Below are 18,007 nucleotides of genomic sequence, written 5' to 3'. Positions count from 1 at the left end.
GAGATAGGATTTAGAAAGCCTGTAGGAAGCCGAGAAGATTGGTGCAGAAGCGGATTTCAGAGGGGAGGGAATTCCAGAGAGTGGGGGCCAAGGTGGAGAACCTGGCACTGCCGGTGCGCTTCAGTCTAAAAAGGGGGATAAGAAGAAGATTTTTATGTGCTGAGCGAAGGTTACGTGTGGGAGCATATTTATTAATCATGTTGTTGACAAATTTCGGGCTCTTACCTTTGATTGACTTAAAAATAAGACATCTGAGAGCTACATAAGAGAGCTGACGGAATTGGAGTTTTGCCATTTCGGGTCTTGCGAGTGACCTAGTGCGAGCGAGGAGCGGAAGCAGGAGAGCAGCAGCAAGCAGGGAGCCGTGGGACCGAGAATCGTGAAGATTGTGCGCCAGCGAACCGGCAAGTGATAGCTTGGCCGCGGGGGGCCAAGAATTGTGCTCCAGCGAAACCGGAGTCGAGAGGAGCCGCAAATAAGGGCAACAAGGTCAGAGGGTTGTGAGCGGCTGGGCTGGGAGTGGCAGAGTGCGTGGAAGAAATCGGAGTAGCTGAGCCACGATATAGAGGCCGAGCCGTAGCTGGAGCCAGCCCCCCCCTTGCCAGGGGGGAATGCCACCGAGCCCGCTGTACTGCGACTGCAGGGTGTAATGCATCAGGGAGCAGTAGGAGTCGCAGATGTGATTAATGCAGCAGGCATTTCTACAGCTCTAAAGGTAAAGTTGCTGTTAAAACTTTGATCAAACCCGGCGAATAACATAAAGGCTAGCAAGATGGTAAGATGGTAAAGCGTTTTGCCTGACACTTATTGAACTTAAAGTGGGTTTGGCACCGCGGAGGTTTTAGTGGTTGTGGCGCCAGACGGTGTATGGAGCGTCTCTACAGACACATATACTCTTGTCGACCTTAGCCTGAGGTACCTGTTGTTATAATATATACGAGTGGTCAGATGGTGGGATAAAGATAGAGCGGGGTCGTCCTCCATAGAGAGATCACGGTGAGTCTTGTGTTACCTCAATATTTTAAGTACCTGGACTTGCACCACTAAGAGCCTGGTATTGGATCAGGCCCTTGCGAAACCTGAGAAAAAAAAAGTGGCGCTTGTGGACTCTGAAGGAAATGGTTGTAGAGTAGAGAAGATTAAAGGGAAATGCCTCCAAAAGAGAAGTCACGCGGGATCAAAAAGACTCCGAAAGCTGTTGTACCAAGAAAAGCAAATAAAAAGTGCCAGCAACAAAAGACATTGACATTGGAGAGGATCATCAAGGATTCCTTGGAGGAAACATTGACACCAAATAAACATGACTGTCCACCAGCCTCAGTAGAAGAAGCGAGTGGGACTTCCTTAGGGCAATCTATAAAGAAATTTGTGGGGAAATATTTTAAAAAGAAGTCTGAAATATCTGAATATTCCCCGCAATTGGGGGGAACTCATGATAGAGACAGCACGAGCGACCAAAGGACTGGAACCGGAACAGGTGTAATAATGGATGTAACAAATGATTCCTTAAAGCCACTATTTTTGGACCAAGGGGGGATAAATGAAGGGGAAATGTTTGAGCTGGAACCCAGATTATCATCACCTTGTCTATCCTGTAATGGAAAGGAAGGGGAAAACCCTAGAGTACATAAAACACCACAACGGGAATCTAATAGTCAGGAGAAGAAGGGAATTGTAACTCCCCAACAAAGCTTTAATTCCCCAGATACCCTACAATCATCCTTGGCGCTTGACATGATTGCGTCCTCGGAATCATCTCTATTAGAGGTGATGTTTTTAATGCAAAAAACTCTCCAAGCAATATTAGAAGCTTTAGTTGAGAATAATGGACAAGGGAAATCCCATAAAATCCAACTACAACTGATTGCAGAGGAGCTAAAACAAATTAATAACTGTATGCCAAATATAGTCCGCCCAGTAGCGGAGAAAAGGGAGCAGGAGGTATATGTATCCCTATATAACAAGAATAAAGCCACGCAGGTGAATGAAGTTATACAGATTGAAAATCCCCCGACAGTATACATCTCAAAGTGCCCTGTGCGGGTAATAAAGAGGAGTGCATACAAAAGATCTAAAAGGGATAGGACCATAAAGAAGAGCAGAAAGCCCAGAAATAAGTCACAGAAAATGTCAGGAAAGACAAGGAAGGTATACCAAAGCCAGAGTATAAAAAAGGGTGTCGTAATTTTAGGAAGTGAGGGACCACTGACAGATGAGATCATAAACATAAAGGATCAAGGAAAAACTCAGAATAGGAAAGTGATGAGTACATCAACGAAGTTGAACACCCTGTGTGGAAGCGCGCAAACCCAAGGCTTTGCAACACAGGAAAAAGCAGAAATAATGGGGAGCAGGGTGGGGGGTGTACCAGTGGGTTCAAGAATGAAGGGTGAGTCCCACTTAGATAGAACAGGATTGAGAAGAGAGCCCACTCCCATTCTGTACCAATGGACGGACGACTTTGGATTGCCCGGCAAAGAAGACTTTCCGTTCAGGGAATCAGAACTGCCCGATTGATTACGCTTTCATTGATGCATGGCACTTTAAGGATGTGGAACAATTTGAGGTACTGCAGAGTGAGGGTAGTGACCATTGGCCCCTAGAATTGTTAATTAAGATGGAAGAGGATCCAGAAAGAGACACCAAGGAAAGCCTGCACTTGGTTGATAAATTTGTTCATTGACGATACTGCGGTTGGTAACGTACCACATAAAGGAAAAATTCTAACATGGTACAAGCGGACTATCGAGCAGGTGGTAAATTGCCTAAAAATAAAAGTTAAAAAAGGGCCCACCCATAACAACAACGGAAACTTAAAGAACTGGTTTAATAACGAGTGCAGAAATTTGAAACTTAGGGTACGGAAATGGGAAAGACAGCTAAAGAAAAAACCAGATAAGGAGACAATGGAGAGCCTTCGAGTGGTGAAATCAGAATATAAAAATAAAATGAGAGAAAGGAAACTAGAATATAAATTTAAAAATTGGCAAACAATGTTAGAAGTGATAAACACAAATAATATAAGAGCTTTCTGGCATTTGGTAAAAGAGGGCAAGGTACAAGGGGAAATGCGATGCTTGGTGGGTGAGGATGATTGGGTTACTCATCTGAGCAACCTATATAGGGGTAAAGATTTGAAGAATACCCTGAAAGTAAATCCTGAGTAGTTAGAACAATTAAAACAACACTTTTCCTTTCAAAACATAAAAAAAATTATTTAATCTTTAAAGCTAACAAAAGCTTCAGGACCAGACAATCTTCCCGCTATTATTTTGAAAAATAATACAGATTGGTGGGCCAGCTTCTTAAAAACAACCTTCCAACAAATTCTTGCGGTGGGGTCTTTCCCTGAAAGTTGGAAGGGAGCAATTATGAGACCAATCTATAAAAAGGATGATGCTATGCTGCCCCAGAACTATCGCCTCATAAGCTTACTGGATGTGGGAGAGAAGGTCTTCTCCAAAATATTACTAGAGGTAGTGAAAGCCTGGGCAGCACAGCATGACCTGATACCCATAGAACAGGGGGGGTTTAAAGAAGAGCATTCGACCGTTGATCTCTGCCTCAGTTTATGGGCATTAGCAAGAAAGGCAATAGAAGTGCGTGGTAGATTGTTTTGCTGTTTTGTTGATTTCCGAGCTGCATTTGACTTGGCAGATCGCAATATATTGTGGAGTATGTTGGTAAAGCTTGGAATCAACAAAGCAGTTCTTTCATTAATCCAGGATATGAACTCTAAGAATTGGGCTACAGTAATCCTGGATGATCTTGGGACATTATCTGAGAAGATTCCAATATTGAACGGCCTGAGGCAGGGCTGTGTTTTAGCCCCTTTGTTATTTTCCCTGTTTTTATCCGAACTACCAACTACATTGAGTAAAGCAGGAGGTTTAAGCCCTAAGATGGGGGGAACCCATATTTCATGTCTGCTATACGCGGATGACTTAGTGATAACAGACATGTCAGAGTTAGGTTTACAAAAGAAACTAGATTCCTTTTTAGAATACTGTAATAAGAAAAGCCTCACGGTTAATCTAGAAAATACCAAAATAATGGTATTTGGAAAAAGAAAAAGTTCCTTCTACTGGAGACTGGGGGATGTTAGAATTGGTATAGTAGATAAATATAAATATTTGGGCATGTGGTTTGATAGTAGATTAAATTGGAAAGACCACATTCAGACCTTAAAAGCGAGATCCCTCTCCACAGTCTGGGGTCTTAAACAATTTAACCCCTTCGCTGCCGCGGAAATTCCGCCGCAGCGCTGGGGGGTGCGGGGGGGCAGCGCGGTGGCGCGGTGCTCATGACGGAGCCACTCCCCCATGAGCCACGGTTGGGCTGTGCTCATGACGGAGTGGTTCCGTCATGACTCCGCCCACGGCGCTAATCGCCCGCACAGGCGGGGAATTAGCGCCGCGTGGGCGGTGCGGCCGCCAACGGCCGCAGCATGACGGAACCACTCCGTCATGAGCACACGGCAACTGTGGCTCATGACGGCGTGGTTCCGTCATGAGCACGGAACGAGTTAAACAGAAGTATGGAGGCCCATCACTGCGACCAATACTCTCAGCCTTTACTGCATCGGTCCAATCACAACTTTTATATGGTGTCGAGGTTTTATTTATGGGGGGTAAATCAGATTGGAACCAAGAGGAGGGAAAATGTGTGAAGCAGCTTCTCGCCCTCCCATCTTCAACTATCGGGGAATGCAAGCGAAATTTAATTTCCGTAAAAGATTGAATGGAGAAGGCCCCCCCCAAAATAGCATATCTCTGTAAGAAAGAAATAGAGACCAGCGATCTTACTTGGGCGGTCCAAGCAAGGAATAAATTAGATAAGTTATGTGTTAAACTTACTCTAGAGCAAGATCATTGGAAATCAATGCAGCAGATCCCTAAGCGGGAGTTACGGGCTATTGTTAACGCGGAGGCACGAGAAGAAGACTTATGCTACTTGAAGAGCAAATCTTCGGCCCAGTTTCTGTTAAATGGATGGTTCAATGACGATATTTTCCCCTAATAGAAGCTATGCCTAACCCAAAGCTCAGAAATGCAATATTGAAATTTAGAGTCGGCCTGAACCCAAGTAACATTAATGGGAAGATAAAATTACTTATGTCAAACGACCAAGGCCTGTGCTCATGTGGCCTACAAGTAAAATGCAGTAGCGAACATATTTTGCTGGACTGTTTGCGTTTTTTAGAAGAACGGATACAAATTTTAAAACCTATTTTTATTGTTTATGAAAGTTTCAGTAGAGATCAAGCAATTAGTTTACTGACAAATATGAGATTTTTAAATGTGGCATGTGCAATAGGAAGATTTTTAATTGCTATACAGGAGTCAATGAGTGAAATGGCATAGGTTGAAAATTCAATCTTACTATGATCTGGGGACTACGCGAGATTTTGTATAAATGTATAGCTAATGTATAAGCAACCCCCTGCTGCCTTGGTGATGAACTAAGTGCCCTCATATGTGAGCCTTTTTATGATATATTTTAGCAGGCCTTCATTGTGTAGTATACTGTTTTATGGTAAAACCTTTGGAACAAATCATGTTTTAAGTATTTGTAAAGTGTAATTTTTTATGGTTAAATATGCCAAATAAAAATATTCAAATGGAAAGACATCCAATCTTAAAGGCGCACCACTGAGCAACCGGCAGCCAGTGAAGTTGCTTCAAGAGGGGAGTAATGTGATGATGCCGAGGCTGGCGAGCAATCAGACACGCGGCCTGGTTTTGTACCATCTGTAAACTTTTTAAGAGATAGAGAGGGATGCCAAAGTATAATGAATTGGCATAGTCGACATGCGACATGACCAAGGCAATAATCACCTGTTTCCGAGCGTCGTGGGTGAAGAATCTACAGATCTTTTTATTTTTCGGAGTTGGAAGAAGCAGGTGGAGATCACTGATCTATTCTGGGGCTTCAGAGTAAGATCTTGACTGATGACCACCCCAAGGCTTTTAGCCGAGCTAGAAGGGACAGGGGACAGGCCCAGCTCTCTCGGCCAGAAATGGGGTCCCCAAGGATTTTTATCGGTGCTACCAGTTAGAACTAGCTCCATTTTGTCCGGATTAAGTTTCAGATGGTTCTCGTTCATCCTTTGGCTGATGAACAACATGGTGGATTGAAAAGAATGGACCGACTCAGAAGAATTACTAATGGAAAAAATTAGTTGAAAATCATCTGCATAATTGAAAGTGCAGACTTTTGCGCTCCTTCAGGGACAAGTGGGAGGTGGTAAAGAGTAAACAACAGGGTAGAGAGGGAGGAGCCCTGAGGGACTCCACAAGAGATTTTGACTCTGGGGGCAGTGAACTGAGCAGTGCGAACTGCCTGAGAGCGATTTTCCAAAAAAGAGTTGATCCAGCTTAAGGCAGGTCCCGAGATTCCGGCGTCCCTGACACGGTTGACCAAAAGAGAGTGGTCGACCGTGTCAAAGGCAGAGGAGAGATCAAGCAGGACGAGGGCCTGTGAGGAACCACTATCAGCCTCACAACGGAGGGTATCCAGTACTGTAAGGATTACCGCCTCGGTCGAGTGTGCCGGGCGGAACCCTGCTTGATGGGAATCAAGGAATTCTGATTTCTCCAAGAAGTCAGTGAGACAGCCTGTGACATAAGCTTCCAATATCTTGGCTAGATAGGGAAGGAGAGAGATAGGGCGGTAATTAGTCAAAATTAGCAGGTCAGATCCCATCTTTTTCAAGAGGGGAACAACAATAGCCTCTTTAAAAGTTGCAGGGACAGTGCCTTGGGATAGAGATTCGTTTAAGAGATTTAAAGCAGGACTAGGAAGGGTAGTAAAAATTTCCTTCAAAATGCAAGGAGGGCAGCAGTCGGTAGGTGATCTGGATTTGACTTTTGAGAGAAGATTAAAAAAGTACGCTCACATATTGTGGGGGAAATGCGAGAATGTACTGTGGTGAGTAATGGGAAGGGGGCTAGGGGACAGCCTTTGACTGACCAGGATACTGGACTTGATTTTTTTAATTTTATCGATAAAGAAGAGGTTTAATGCGTTACGAAAAGTTTGAGAAGGGGGGCTTACATAAGGTTCTTTTGGGGTTGGATAACTCATTCACAATGTGAAAAATCTCTTTCTAGCGGTTAGTAGCTCACAGAATTTTAGATGAAAAATGCGCTGTTTTGGCCGTTAAAATAGATTTTTGGTAGGTTTTCAAGAAGTTTAAATAGGACTGTTTGTCTTCAGGTTTGTAGTTGCCTCGCCACTTTCTTTCCAGTTGTTTTAGGGCTAGTTTTTGGTGTTTCAGTTCAGTGGAGAACCATTTCTGAGGATCATGGCGGCGGGGGGCGTGGATCTTCCTGAGGGGAGCAAACTTATCACTAGCGGCCAGTAGGGAATTGCCCGGAGGAGCTGAGTTTGTGAGGGAATCAAGAAATAAAAGTTTGTCAATCTTGTTCCAGTTTCTCCGAGTACACCTAGCTAGACTAGGGTTTTTATTCACGACATTATCTTGAATAGTGAAGTGAATTATATGGTGGTCAGACCAGGTACATGGTGAGACTGAGACGGGAGACATAGTAATATTCACAGTCCAGACCTGGTCAAGAATATGTCCCTTAATATGAGTGGCCGTGGGTACCTGTTGGATTAGGTTTAGTCCTGAAAGTAGCTCGGTCAGGTCAGCCGATTGGGGGCAGCCAAGGATGTCATTGGCCCAATGGTTGAAATCGCCAATCAGCATAACCCTCCCATAGTTGGTTACCAAGTGAGCTAGCTATCTGTTCACCCAAGGAGTGGGGAAAGAAAGGCATCCTTTGAGGAGGTCTATAGAGCAGGACACATACTAATGGGGCGGTGCCAGATTCAAACTCAAATTTCATCACCAGGTTGTCCACTAGGGTAGGTCAAGCGGGGTAAGAGCCGTACAGTTACAATCATGGCGTGTGATAACAGCTACTCCTCCGCCCACTTTTCCCTTGGGACGATTAGCCTGGATAATATGGTAGTCAGAGGGTAGTGCCGCAAGAATATCTGGGGATGACTCTTGAGATAGCCAGGAATGCACACGTTTACAACAGTGAGATCTACATTCAGCAGGACACTGATCCTACCAATGAGTTTATGAAACTTCTTGGGTCCATTTTGATGAAAGTTGAGGACATGGGTGTGATTAACGACAACACAAGAAAGTTTCTACAGAATACCACACCAAAGACACCGCATATATATATGCTTACAGAAGTACATAAAGATGCACAAAATCCTCCATTTCGACCTATAGTAGCAGGATGTGAGTCCATTCATGAACCTTTTGGATTACCATTTGCAACCGTTGGTTCAATCTTGGAGCACATACATTAAGGACACTACTGATTGTTTAAAAAAATCGGAAGCCTTAAACCATCATTGCAAGGAAGAGATTCTACTTTGTACCATCGATGTAGTTGCCTTATATACCTCCATTCCCCACAATGATGGTTTGGATGCAGTGGAATGGAGACTGTTACAAACCGCTACACGTGATGACACAGGCATATTCCTATAGGAGTTACCACATTTTTTGCTTTACCACAGCTATTTTTCCTGGAAGGATACATTTTTTCTACAACGAACAGGCACTTCCATGGGCTTTCCTGGAGCTCCTTCTTACGCTAACACGTACATGGCTCATTTTGAGGACATGCACATACTACACAACCCTGTATGGCAAGAAAATCTCCTCACATATATGTGCTACATAGATTACATTTTTGTTATCTGGAGAGGAACACGCGCAACGTTAGAAGGATGCATTAAGGAACTAAACCAATGTAACCCACAGATTCAGTTTACACACACCATTCACCCGCAGACAATCCATTTTTTGGACATTGAAATCAAAAAAACAGAAATCGGACTTGAAACCTCAGTTTACAGAAAACCTACTGACGTGAATAATCCTTTACACTACATGAGCGCTCATCCTATCTCTTTAAAGAAACATCTACCAGTGTTGCAATTCATCAGAATAAAAAGAATAACATCACAAAATGAAAATAGTGAACTTCTTATAGAAGAACAACTACAGAGATATAAAGAAAGGGGATATCCCCAGAAGGTTCTGATGGGTGCTAAGAACTCAGTGGCACAAAAGAGACGGGAAGACTTACTACAGAAGTCTGTTTAACCAACAAGCAAACGGGAAGTGTTTGTCATGAAACACTCGGTGCAATCCACTAAAATTAAATCATAAGAATTCTGTTCCGGTCCCTGGAACAGATTTCAATGTTTCCCTAGCACGTAGAGAAACATTTTGTATTAAATATTTAGGTACAATTAGTCCAGGAGGCCTTAATGACCATTATGAATTACTATATTTTCTGTAAACACATTGATTCAATAACCTAGCGACCAATACGTATTTCTGTATATTCTGTAAATGTATTGACTTCTCATTTTAATGTTTGGTATGTTTTTGATTCTGTACAGGATTTGCACATTAACTTCATGCGCGGTTTGTTTCCTTTCACGTCGAGTACTTAACCTCTTTTTTCTAGGTGTAATTAAAACACTCAATTTTTAGATAAAAACACCTCTGGCACAGCAGTTTCACACTGTTCACTTCAAACCATCATTTTAGACTTCGTCATTTTGTCAACAAGCATTTAGTGCGCATTAGATTGGCGACTCTATGTGACAGTCATGTGTTTATTTTGGAAAGCCCCTATGGCTTGGTGAAATATGGTGAAAGCGCACATTGGCATCAATAAAGTTGTTTTTGAAAGAGGAGGTTTCTTTTAAACGGAAATGCCTCATACGCAGAGACACATGCACACCGCGGCGAGGATTGGTTTGAGTTACGAGCGGTTAGCGCTAACACACGGGTGAGCCTCTAAACTGTATTTGTTATTCTTTAATTTTGGAGCTTATTTTGACAGTGTTTTTCTCTACGTGAAGTAGAGGCTGACATCGCTTTGATGTCTGACTTTTTTGTTACAGATAAGAATACAGGAACTCTTTTGGGTAAGATTAAAGTTACTATACAGCACCTGGTCACCGTATTGACACGTGCCTCCGTGGCACTTTGTTTCGTCACGCTTGATTCTTTCAATCGTGCCTTCGTGGCATTCCAATTTTTTCACGCGTTTCATTTGTTTTTCACAGAATGGGGATTCAGTCTCTGTTCAACACGCGGTAAGAGTAGAGAATGCTTTTGCATTTTTTACTTTCTTTCATACACTTGGGGCGAGGCACTATATTTTTGGTAGTGTAGTTTAAACACTAAACCTTAAATGGTACAGACTTAAAAACGATACACACCCTATCCTTTTGAACCTCAAGTATTTCATTTGGTATTAACAGTTGTTTGACAAGCACATTTTCTTTTTACGAATGCAAGCATGTTGTGTGCCAATCCTATATGTACTATTCATGTAACCTTTTCAAAGACAAACATAATTTTGATAACTTCTCCACTTATTGTTGCAGTTTCATACAGAGGCTGCTTCAATTCGCTTCTCCCATCTGCACCCCTGAAGAAGGGTTTTTCTAAACCTGAAATGCATTGGGTCGCCTTAGAAATTTTGCGTTAGCCATTCATAACATTAATTCATTGTATTAATCATTTGTTAACCTAATGGATTCATGTTTTCAACATCAATTACATTATGAAGATGTCATGAACAATATATGTTTGATAAAGAATTTTTGTGTAAATGTTTACTTTAATCATGATTGATTTATAAAACATAATAATGATATGAAACCTAAGGGACTTTAAGTTGTGCAGAGTAGACTTGGGCAGTCCTGGGTCCTTACATTAGACCAGTATGATGCCATTGCAAAGCACCCCATCAAACACAAGTCCTTACTGAACATTTAAGGGAGGGTTAAGCAACACAAGTCAAATCGACAGTAGTGAATGGATAGTTTCAGGCGAGAGCGGAATGGAAAGCAGTGATGAAACTGATGAAGATGAATCAGATGGAGACTCCACAGCTCCCATGACCATTTCACAAATGGCTGAGGACATAATATAACCAGGGTCACTGGAATTATGCAATTCTGCAGCTGTGCCATTTTTCACAAAATTATGCATTTAAAACATTTGCCACATTACCCATCATCTGCTGCACAATTGCAGAATTTAACCAAAATAAAATTGTTTCTGGCTCAAACGGATCAAAAGTTCTTAAAAATGTGGCAACACGTGTTGCTGTGTAACAGAGTGTGCAGCAGCAACAAATGATGGACGGAATGCTGAATGAATCAAACATTCATCCCCAGTCAAGAGATCTGGGTTAAACACATCATTCTATTGCTCACTACATCACCCCAGTTTGGACCCAGCCATATGCAAATCAGTCTTGACCCCATTCCTCATGGGGAGAGTCCAGCCCGAATTGCCAAGCCGGGTCCTCCCTGGACCGGAAACAAGCATCCCGGGACCGGTTTCAGGGTAACACCCCTCATCAGGCCAGGCTAGCTTGAATCCAGTGGCACAGTTTGCAAGGGTCCCACGTCTGGGCATACCCATCACACTTAGGTCAAAAAGTGCTGCGGCAACAAATGATGGACGGAATGCTGACATTGTTCAACATTCTGTCCATCATTTGTTCTTTTTGCATTGGTCATCTGAGGGGGACGGGTATGCCTAGACGTGGGTCCTGTGCTCTCCATGCCACTGGAGTCAAGCTAGCCTGGCTGATCGGGTGGAACCCCGAAACCGGTTCCAGGATACATGTTTCCGGTCCAGGGAGGACCTGGCCTGGCAGTTCGGGCTGGATTGTTTCCATTGGGAACAGGGTCCAGACTGATTTGCATATGCCTGGGTTCAAACAGGAATGGCATGGGGAGCAAAAAAACGATGGATTTCGGCCCAGATCTCTGTACTGGGGTGAATGTTTGACATTGTTCAACATTCTGTCTATCAATTGTTCTTTTTGCTGTGTAGCAGGAGGTACTTTGGAAAGTTTGACTATTCACCTTTCAGTTGCATATTGCCGTATTCAGGCATTAAACTAGTGCTAATAAAGTGAAACTTTTGTCCAGACAGTGTTCACGTGTACAAATGATAAAAATAACGAACTGATACTATCACAAAATGTGCTCAATTATGCCACCTAATTTGCATTTTCTTGCTGCGTAATCTAGTAAAAGCTTCCACATGATTTGATCCTATCTTGTCGTAGAATTCCAGTGGCCCTCAATATATAACTTATGTTGCAAACTGTTGAGTCTATAGAAGTCTTCTATATTGACTGCTAAGTGGTTATGTCATTACATATTATTGTTTACTTGAATGATAAGTGCGGTGCCAATGGAAACAGTTGGGGCGTGGGGAGATCTTGTTTCTCACTCATTGCAAGTTAGACCCCACTGCTCCAAAGAAGGTACATGGCTGTTACTTGCCACACCACCAGTAAGAGAAATATTTCAGCCAAGGGTAGAGCCCCAGCTTGTGTAGGATTGCTGATCCTTTTTAAAGGTGTTGGCCCAAAAATGTATATATGCCATTTCAGGCGACAGGTATGGAGCCAACTAAAGGACGACTACAGTGCCACCGCCCCCCTGATACTGACAAGTCTTACTAAATCTGGCGATGTCTCTGATTTTTATTAAAAGCAACACGATTGTGTTAATTGGCAAGATGTAGTTCTTTGATCTGTCCAGGAGTTGAGTAGTATGGGTGGGTTTACACTTAATTGGGCTGAGGGAACGAGTTTGTACACTACATCTTGGGTTGCCGGAAGGCTGGCATTGTGAGGTTCACATAAGCTATCTGCCTAAACCAAAAGAGACCTTGAGATCCTACATTATAGCACAGAATAGGAACACAGGATAAATATGCAGTTGTGAACTAGATAATCTGGCGAATGGGACCAGCAAATAAAATATATAAAATCTATTCTATGCTCAAAAGAAGGCAGGCCCATATCGTGTTCCTGCAAGAGATCCACCTGACCAGCATTGAAATTTCCAGGTTGCAGGGAAGATGGAGGGGCCAGTATTCTATACCGCTTGCTTGGCTTACAACAGGGGCACTTTATTATGGGTCCAATCAGGAGTTCTATATGTGGCTGACTCCATACAGCTGACCACAATGGGAGGTTTGCAATAGTGAAACGTAGATTGTATGTGCTTCTTGTGGTACTGGAAAGCATATAAACCCCAAATACTGAGCAACAATCCTCTCTAAACACGCTCTCTGGTAAGCTGGCGGAATGGGCTGGTCTACTGTGAACTTTAGAGGGAGATTTTAACACTCTGTTAGATACAACACTTGACAGAGATCACTCACCTCTAAGGCAATCAACTGTAATTCATAGAGCCGGGACTTTAGAGCAATGGTTGTGACAGTGACACTGGTCTTTTCCAGATGAATGAAGTAGCATGACCCCAGTAGTAGTCAGATCTTGATAGTTTAAATGTTAGATTAGATTGTACTCTATGCTCAGCCACCATACAGCATGTGTGCCATATTGCTTTCAAAGATGATAATTACTGTGATCATAAGGCTTTGGAATGAGGCATCAGTTGGGGCAAAATACCTCCAATCTGGAGACTACAACTAGCCATGCTAGATAATGCAGTCTTCAGAAAAATGTTGAGGAAAACCTTTGATAAATTCTTCAGGGAAAATTAAGGTACTGCCTCTTCTCCCCATTGTTGAAATAGAGGTTTTAAAAGTGGTGGTTACAGGTGTTTATATTCAAGCAACTGAAGGAGTCCAGAAGGTGATAGAAAACAATCTCAGCAGGGTAGAGAAATCCTTTATGAAATTATAACCGGTAGTTGCAGTCAACACTAGACAAGAGGCATCCCCACAACACATTAAATAAAAGCCTGCTGTGATGACATATAGGCTTAGATGTTTAGACTATAACCAAATCAGGAAGACTCTTGTTTTAGCTCAATAAACCACAACAATCCGACACCCAAAATACAGCAATTAATAATAGCACTGGTACCTCTCACCGTAGGCAAGGGGAGATTAACACAGCCTTTGATGACTAACACAAAAATGTTTATGCAACTGCTGAAACGCTAGCTGATGTATATTTTGACCTGTTCCTGAAAAGTTTAACACAGTCCCAGCTGTCGCTTTCACATTTTTAGGAGGTGGAGTCTCTTTTCTCTGAGAAGGTCAGAAGTGCCTTTATTAGAACTGGCGAGGGAGAAAACTACAGGTACTGATGAGCTTGCAGCAGAGTTTTATGACACCCACACTGCCCAGTTGGTTCCTAGACTGGCAAAGCATTTTGAAGTGTTGACTTGTTTGCTTAAATAAAATGCTATATCTTAAAAGTCTATATCTCACTCGCTCAGTTCGACCATACACACCGGCTAGTCCTCTAAAAGGATTCTCAACACTAGCTGGTAGTCTAGGTGCAATCGATTTGACAAATTGGAAAGTGGTGGGACTCACATTACTGGGTGACTTATTCAAAGACGGTGCATTAGTGAGCTTGAAAGACGTTGTGGGAGGATAATGGCTTACGTAGTGGGGAATTCTTATTACACAGAGAATTGTGAATGCACTTGGGAAACACTAGAAAGATACAAGAGAAGGGCCACAGATGCATGCTTCTATTAAGGCTCTTCACATACTGGGTTATAGTCGACTATGTAGTGCGGCGGGGTCTGTGTATCGCAGTAGCAGCAGTAGCGCTAAATAACGGACACAGGACCACCATTCACTCCTCGTGGCCGGAAGACCCCGAGCGGTCTTCGACCTCATTTATTTATACCCTCGGGACGAGCCCGCCCCGAGGGGTGTAGGTATGCATGCTTAAATGTAACATTGTAAGAGAGAGCCCGGATGGCTCTCTACATCCCTCCTTTCTTTCAGTTCAGGACTATCAAGTTCTCCCCGTTCATGGAGAAGTATATACACTGGATTCGGCCGGAGACCATACTTCTAACTCCGGACACAGGGCTCCGCGGATGTGCCCAACGGCCACCTCGGTGGCGGTGTCCTGGCTGGTTGGCCGGGCAGTGTCAGCATGGCCCCAACCGGCTTGCTGAGGGGTGATCGGTGGGGTGACCCACTCGCTGGGCGACGCAGGGGTAGAGAGGTTCAGAGGTGATTCTTGATAGCCGGACACATCTCGTTACGTATCAGCCTCCGAGATCTTCTTGAAGCTAGATATGTTCCTCGTGATGAATTGTTGTCCCCTTTTAGCCGTGACCATGGTCCCTTGAACACCTACCACAGCCCACACTTCAGGCTCATAAGGAGTCCGGAGCTTCCACCCAGGGTGTCGGTCTTTGATCACCACGCGGTCTCCCACTCTCAGCTGCGGTTCTTGGGCCCTTCGGGCCTCGCTGGCCTTCTGATTGATTGTTTACCTCCTTGCTTGGAGGGCTGCGTCATCCCGCTCACCGGGTACCCACATCGGATCTGACGGAATGCTGTCCCGTGGGGCCCTCTTGAATAGAAGGTGAGCCAGGGCACACTTGGTGGTGCTGTGAGGAGTCTGGCGGTATGCACCTAGGAACTGGTCAAGAGCTGCTTCAGGGTCTTCTCCGTTCTCCACAGCGATGCACAGCGCTCGGTTGATCGTTCTCATTAGTCGTTCCACTTCCCCATTTGCTTGGGGCTATAGTGGGGTGATCTTCCTGTGGCGTACCGCTAGACTTTCGAGGTATTCCTGGAACTCTCGTCCCTGCAAGGGGGGTCCATTGTCCGACTTGACCTCTTCCGGCAACCCCATCATTGCTAAACCCGGTCCAGGACCCTCTTCACATGCGTGAACGCTGTCGACGCTATCACTTCAACGATAGGGAATTTCGAGAACGAGTCGACCATGACCAGCATGTGACGGCCGTATGGGAAACTCCCAAAGTCCACGCTGAGATGCGCCCACGGAGCCCTACTCGGTTCTTCGGTGATCACTGGGGCCGGCGCTGGGTCCCCTCTGGTGATTGTACAGGCATGGCATTGCCTTACCATCTCCTCTCTTTGGAGTCCATCACCGGTAACCAGACTTTGTCGTGCAGCCTGGCTTTGGTCTTTGCCATTCCTTGATGGCCCACATTTGCCAACGCAAGGATTCTTTTCTGTAGACTTTCCGGAAGCACTATCAGGTGTCCCCTAAAGACGACTCCTTCATCCCCCGCACTGAGTTCGCTACGGACGTGCCACAATTGTTGGCGAGCATGGCTGACATCCTGCCGTAGGGCGCGGGCACCATCCATGAAATGGGCCCATCCATTATTCTCCAGTGCTCTTCGAACTCGAGAGAGAGTGGGGTCCTCTCGAGTTGCTCGACCAATCTCTTCTAGTGTCCTGGCCTTGGGACACGCCCCTTGAGACACCATGTTGACGAATGCTTCGGTGCTGCAGGTGTCCCCCGATAGGTTGGATAGCACCGCGGACACCGGGTGACGGGACAGATAATCCGCTGGGTTGTGGGCCCCGGGACGGTAGATTACCTTGAAATTGTAGGCTTGTAACTGCACCGCCCATCGTTCGATCCTCGGGGGTGCTAGCCTTGATGAGCCAGCAAACAGTGGGAGCAACGGTTTGTGGTCAGTCACCACATGGAATTCTTGTCCACACAGATACAGGTGGAAATGTTGGCATGCCCATTTGATGGCCAACGCCTCCCTCTTGATTTGGGCGTACCTGATCTCGGTATCCGTGAGAGCTTTGCTGGCATATGCGACGGGCTTCCATACTTCCGGGCCGTGTTCTTGCAGGAGGACTGCTCCTAGGCCCACCGGGCCGGCGTCAACGACTAGTTCTGTTCGCCGTCTGGGGTGGAAGTAGGCCATGACCGTCTTGTCTAGCAGCCCTGCTTTGATGTCTTGGAACGCCTTGTTGGCAGCTGGCGTCCACTCCCACTTGTGATCGTGGCGCGTGAGGGCGCGCAACGGCTCAGACATGGCTGCAAGATTGGGGATGAACCGTCCACAGTATGTGGCCATGCTGAGGAAACTCCTCACTTCGATGGGGCTTTGAGGTGTGCTTGCCGCCCTGATAGCTTCGGCCTTCTTCGGGTCTACCAGGAGTCCTTAACGGGTAAACGTGTACCCAAAGAAATCTACGCTTTCTTGATAAAAGGAGCCCTTGGATTTGTGTAGAGTCAGCCCACAATTTACCAGCCTCTTGAGCGTGACCCGGAGGTGACAGTGATGTTCCTCGAGCGTGGTGGAGAACACAAGGATATCGTCACTGAGGTTGATCACCACTTGCAGCCCTGACAGTGCTTCCCGAATAGCATTTTGGAAGACCTCAGCGGCTGATGATACCCCAAAGCTGAGTCTTTTGTACCTCCGGAGGCCAACATGCTTTGAAAAGGTGGTAATATACTGGCTTTCTAGTTCCAGTTCCAGCTGGTGGTAGCCGGCGTTCAGGTCCAGCTTTGAAAACCACTTCGCCCCGTTAAGGTCCGCCACGATGTCGTCCATCGTGGGGGTGATGTGACGTTCCCTCTTTACTGTGGTACTGGGCAGTCGCATGTCGACACAGAGTCTAATGGCCCCCGGTTGTTTGGGCTTGGGTGCCACGACCAGCGGGGACACCCAGGGAGTAGGGCCCGAGACCTTCTCAATTCCGTCTAGCTCTTTGAGCTTTCGCAGCTCCTCCTCCACTTGCGGGCGTAAGTTGAAGGGCACCCTCCGGTGCCTGAAAGCCACTGGCCGTACCGAGGGGTCTGTGTGGAGCTTGAACCTCTTGCCCTTGAGCTTCCCCAGGCCGGTGAAGAGCGCTGGGAATTCCTTCAGCATTGCTTCTGCATGGGAGTCATGGATCTGATTGGCGAAGAAGACAAGTCCTAGGTCCTCTGCTGTATGGCAGCTGAGTAAAGTTCCTTTCTTGCCTTCGGTGATGTGGAACTGTGCCTCGGTGGAGTAGCTCCCGCTAGCGATGGTGGCCTGAATGATGCCACGGAGAGGGAGAGGATCAGTGCCTCCATACGTGTATATTCGCACCGTGGACGGTGTAAGGGGGGGGGTCGCAGTGACAGACGGTCGTACTGGTTGGAATCCATCACATTGACAGATGCACCAGTGTCAATGAGGGCTTGTACCTCCGTGCCTTCAACTGAGA

This window comes from Triturus cristatus, chromosome 11, assembly GCF_964204655.1.
Source record: "Triturus cristatus chromosome 11, aTriCri1.1, whole genome shotgun sequence".
Classification (NCBI taxonomy): Eukaryota; Metazoa; Chordata; class Amphibia; order Caudata; family Salamandridae; genus Triturus; species Triturus cristatus.
This window is presented reverse-complemented; position numbering follows the sequence as displayed.